The sequence below is a fragment of the Protopterus annectens genome, chromosome 1.part0 (assembly GCF_019279795.1).
Source record: "Protopterus annectens isolate FY-2018-M chromosome 1.part0, PAN1.0, whole genome shotgun sequence".
NCBI classification, from domain to species: Eukaryota; Metazoa; Chordata; order Ceratodontiformes; family Protopteridae; genus Protopterus; species Protopterus annectens.
In genome coordinates this window covers 1,497,887,757-1,497,893,756 of record NC_056725.1, presented here as the reverse complement: position 1 = coordinate 1,497,893,756, position 6,000 = coordinate 1,497,887,757, and positions in this window count along the sequence as shown.

Genomic DNA, 6,000 nt, shown 5'->3' with positions numbered 1-6,000 from the left:
CCGTACCTGCTTGTGCCAGGTGCCATCGCCAGCTGAGGTGGGACAGGTGGGTCCACTGGGACCGGCCTTCCCATACATTCTATGTTTAGGAGGATTTAATGACAATATGAGTTAGTAATAGCCAACAGCATTACAAATTAGTTGTAATGCCATGCAGTAGTATTCCCATTAACCCAACACACCAGAGTTCCAACAGTTGAACAGCAAGCATAACACATGCATATATAGAACAACAGTGGACATTCCAATGGCATGCAGGATTGATTGGTGGCAACAGGCCACCAAGATTATGGTATGTGAACAGGGCACATGCATCAAAGTAAATGCAGATATTTATAAACCAATAGGACATATGTCCCAACAAATGTTTTGAGATTAGACATACCCATTGAGGTGTGGAATTGCATTGTTTATGTACATACAGTAGGGTGTAAAAAGAGACCTCCATTAACAACTTATATATACTTATAAGTTTACACTACATTCCTATTGACTGCAGTTATATATCCCCTACATGTATTATTACACTAGGCAATGTCCGTTAAATTGTGAAATGGGTTTTGCTAGTTCATTATATACCTGACCTGTATATGACGTACAAACTGTCCAGGATGCAGATGTTACTGCTAAGTATTTATATATTTCATTTATATTTATATATCTACATATCTGGATGTGTTCAGGTGACATTATCCGGTATATTTTAATAGCCCCCTACATTTCTAGCAGCACAGTGACATTTCTAGGGAACACAATAACAAGCTACTCATGTGGCAGATATACCTGTACATGCCGGCCATTAACCGACAGTTGAGGACCGTATATATACTTAACAGCTACTGGCACTCCCTTCATCCACTTTATATGGGCCTACCCAAGTGTGGATTGACTGCACTTAATTCAACAGTACTATTTCTATCATGCAAGGGTACAACAACATATCGAAGAAGGTGACAAGGACACACTCCAGGAATTATACCTTTATTTATTACATTACACACGTTTCTAGTGGCTGTCTCATTTATTTGATATATCAGTGCATGCAGAAGACTTTTATTCAAGACGTATTATACCTTTATTAATGGGTTACAAAACTTTTTCACACTGTCTCACTTATTTTATATTACAGTACATGCAGAGAAATTATTCAAAACTTTTAGTATACCTTTATTAATGGGTTTTGACACTCTTTTTCAGGCTCTCTCACTTATTTTGTATAACAGTACATGCAGAGAAGTTATTCAATACTTATTATACCTTTATTAATGGGTTACAACACTCTTTTTCAGGCTGTCTCACTTATTTTATATAACAATACATGCATAATAATTACTAACCTGCCTGGTGACGCAGCCTTAGCAGCCTATCTGCATAGGCTTGCTGTCTCACAGCACGGACACCTGCAGCTGTGAAGTAAATGAAGGGATATTGAGACATACCTATCCATAATTTAGACTACAAGAGCTATTCTTACATACTCCATTCCATGGCTACCTACTCAGTAGTGGGGTATTGTCATTCCCACGGGCCTCCTGTATCCATTGGTTCAGTTGGTCCTGCGTGTGTCTCTTCAGGTCTGCATGGTGGTGTCTGACCTGCTCACCAGTCCGAGGGACGCCTGTGGTACTGGTGAGATCATGTGCTAGATGGTTCCAGGCTTCCGCATTGTATTCAGTGCCTTGGAACTGGCCCTGCAGGAGTCTTGCATCATGACGATGGACAAGGAGCCAAACCATCACTTTTGACTCCTCAATGCCCCACCGTTGCGCTCAAAAATGAGAGCTCTCTCCAGCACTGGCCATTCTGACTGCAGATGGGAGCTACAACCAGTTATGGCACTTATTCCCACCTATGGAGTTTAACTATGCCTCATTTCCTGCACTTATTTGTGATTGGCCGGTTTTGAAGTTTCTCAGCTGAGTGCACACCTACTTAGCACTGAGTAAACTTTGATTAATATGTATATGTATGTTGACAGTTCATGAACAGCAAAAGTTGGCATGGCTTAGTGGTTATGTACCTTGATTATAGTGCACAGTATCCCGGGTACAAGGCCTGTCATTGCTTTTTATTTTACTACTGGCCTGACTGGCTAGGAGGTGTGGCCGTGTTTAGCCGACTTTGCTCAACTTTGCCCAACGTTGCTCTGTGTTGCTCTACGTTGCCTGACATTGCCTGACGTTGTGCTAGTTAGCGCTGTGCGCAGCTCCCCACAAACATATTTTGTTTGTGCTAGTTGGCACGATGCACAGCTCTGTGCAAAGCCATTGCGCTAGTTAAAGCAGTGCTTAGTTATGGGCAATTATTCTTAAATGTGCTTAATACTGGTAAACATTGCTTAGCAGTGCTTCACATTGATTAAGATAGGTTACTTATGCATTCATTAGTATGCATGACTGTTTCACCTTCTTATATATATTTTAAATATCGTTCACTACTACATAGGCCATTTCAATGCATTTTACTAAAATTTAAAAGGTAAATCTCAGGAATTATTTATATGCACAGATTTCCGACAAAAATGGGAAGGGGAGTGGTGGGACTCGAACCGGGAATGCTTCCTCTTTGTGCGGAGGCTCTACCACTACACTATTGCTATTTGGCTTAATTTGCATATAAGTACTTTATTATCCTCTTCGATGTCTAAACTGCTAACTGAAACTAAGCAATGGGCACACCCGCGCACACATGCGCAAATACGGGCAGCTATATCAGGAATTATAAAAAAAATTGTTTTACATTTTATTTTATTTGTACGGGGGTTTTGAATGAGTGTAGTGTTGTGGATATACACATTTGAGCAGACTTGCTCATATCTGCTGACATTTGCCGATTTAGGCACTTGCAGGGATGTGGATATTTAGACTGCTTGGCAGTCTGACATGCCCCATACACTCCTACACGCTCCGTGTTAGCCTTGGAGTAGAGTCAGCGCGCCCTCATGAATATGCATGGTGCCCTGACATCATACTCTTAGGCTGCCATTTCTGAGTAAGACTTAGTTAGTCTTACACGGAGGATTACTGAATCCCCCCCAATGTCTTCTGCTTGAATATAAGCACTGCTTTCTTCAGCCAACTCAGCACGTTTTTGAGTGTTTCCCTTAACATTTCTAACCAAACTAAAAAATAATTTACAGATATCTTTTGCAGAGAAGGCTATTTTAGTCTCCTAATTAGCTTTTGCAGATTTGACTTGTTTCTGGATTTGTCTGTTGATACAATTGTGGGATTTTCTTTCCATTGAGCACTCTCCTGCTTAGTTTTAGACATCTGTTGTATTGTGTGTTTATGACTGAGATCCTGTTAAATCCGCCATCTGTCCTGTGTTGGGCTGCATGCCCTCCCTGTACCTTAAGGTATACTGAGTGTTTCTCATCGTACTCAGTGGGGATCCTGTATCTAACAATGATATGGTAGGACGCTTTGCCACTGGTTAGGCTGGACATGAAGTAGCTCAATTTCCATGTTTTTCTTTTACTATGTAGCTTGGAGGCTGCTGGGGCCTAGTGATCTAAAGGGTGTCTGACTGTATCTTTCTGTGTTTGTCTTGCAGCCTGATAGTATCTTTTTGCCAATTACTGAGGTCATTTTCTAGAAGCTGGTAGAACTCCATTCATAGCTTCTTTTTTAGCCATCCAGTATTCCTTCCTGGCCTAGTCTTTCTTTTCCAAGTCCCACTTTGTCCTGCACTCCTTTCTTTTGAAGACTTCCATGATTTCTTTAAGTACCTTATTTCTATTGCTTGCTTGGCCACATATCTGATCTGTAATCATCCCACATGCTTTCTGGAGCTGCTTCCATTCTTCTTTGACTAAGTCTGTTTCCTCCTCTTTTTTGTCTGGGGGTACTTGAGCGCTGAGTACTTTCTTGGTTATTCTCCCATTTTAAATGTCTTCCATTTATGGGTGAGTTTCAGATGGAAACATTCAGCATGATTTGGGGAAAAGACTCCCAGAGAAGCACAAGTAGATAATACAAAGACTGGAGGTAATGCATTGGCTGTAGGTCAGGATCTAACCTTGTACCTTGTGCATGGACAACGACTACCTTAACTGCTTCACTATCTGGTCTCTCTCCCTCTCAGGGCAAAAAATTACACACCTTCTATCTGTAAAGTTGTTTCCACTGATAAGAAGCAAACCTTGCATGTTGTGGCCGAAAAACATATGCACTAACCACTGCACCATTTGACCTTGTAGGGGAAAATGCTTTTAAAAAAAGGTTTGATTTTTTTTTTCTTTTATGGGGGGCCCTGAGAGGGAGAGACTCCAGCTAGTGAAGCGGTGAATGTATTTGGCTCCCATGCACAAGGTAAAAGGTTCGATCCTGACCTCCAGCCAATTCATTATCTCTAGCCTTTGCATTATCTACTTGTGCTTCTGTGGGCGTCTTTCACCCAAATCATGCTGAATGTTTCCATTTGAAACTCACCCATAAAGGGAAGTCATCAAAAGAAAGGAGGAGTGCAGGACAAAGTGGGACATGGAAAAGAAATACTAGGTCAGGAAGGAATACTGGATGGCTAAGAAGGAAGCTAAGAATGGAGTTCTACCAGCTTATAGAAAATGACTTCAGTACTTGGCGAATCAGGCTGCAAGACAAACACAGAAAGATAAAGTCAGACACCCTTCTGCTCACTAGGCCCACCAGCCTCCAAGCTACATAGAAAAAGAAAAACATGGAAACTGAGCTACTCCATGTCCAGCCTGACCATTGGCAAAGCCTCCTACCATATCATAGTTCGTTACAGGATCCCCACTGAGTACATAGAGAAACACTAAGTATATCTGAAGGTACAGGGAGGGCATTGAGCCCAACACAGGACAGATGGCCGATTTAACAGGATCTCAGTCATAAACACACAGTACAACAGAAGGCAGACATTTCTGTCTAAAACTAAGCAGGAGAGTGCTCAACAGAAAGAAAATCCCACATTAGTATCAACAGACAAATCCAGAAACAAATCAAATCTGCAAAAGCTTAATAGGAGACTAAAATAGCCTTCTATGCATAGGATAACTGTAATGTATTTTAGTTAGGTTACAAATGTTAAGGGAAACACTCAAAAATGTGCTAAGTTGTCTGAAGAAGACAGTGCTTATATTCAAGCAGAAGACATTGTAAACTACTGGCCTTTACATTCAATGAAAATTTCACCCGTTTATCACCTCCGGTCACTTCTGATGAAATTCACCCTATGATTCCATTGCCTGATATCACAAAAGAAGTCGTCACTGCACTCTATAAAGCTAGAGACACAGCATCTGTGAACCCTTATGGAATCCCAGGGTGTCTAGCAAATAGCTGAAGCATGACCTAGCACACCAATTCAGTTCTCTATTTAACAACATTCGTTAGGCAGGTTTTGCTCCAGTAGAGTGGAGGACAGCAACAGTCATCCCTTTGCACAGAGGTGGGCCATCAATAGATCCAGGAAACTATTGACCCATAAGGCTGACTAGACTGATAAGCAAGGAGAATCATGAGGCTGAAAAGTCCTATTTTTAAAAGCTTTTTCTTGTGAAAGGTCAAATGGTACAGTGGTTAGTGTGCATGCTTTTCAATCACAAGGTGCAAAGTTTGATTCTCACCACTGAAAAGGGCTTTACAGATTGAAGGTATATTTTTTTTGCCTGGAGAGAGACCAGATAGTGAAGCGGTTAAGGTATTCGTCTCCCATGCACAAGGTACAAGGTTCGATCCAGACCTCCGGCCAATGCATTATCTCCGGGTTTCGCATTATCTACTTGTGCTTCTGTGGGTGTCTTTCCCCAAGTCATGCTGAATGATTCCATCTGAAACTCACCCATAAATGGAAGACAATTAAATGGGGAGAATGAACAAGAAAGTACTCAGCGCTCAAGTACCCCAAGACAAATAGAGGAGGAAACAGACTTAGTCGAAGAAGAATGGAAGCAGCTCCAAACAGCATGTGGGATGATTACAGAACAGATATGTGGCCAAGCAAGTGATAGAAATAAGGTACTTAAAGAAAGGT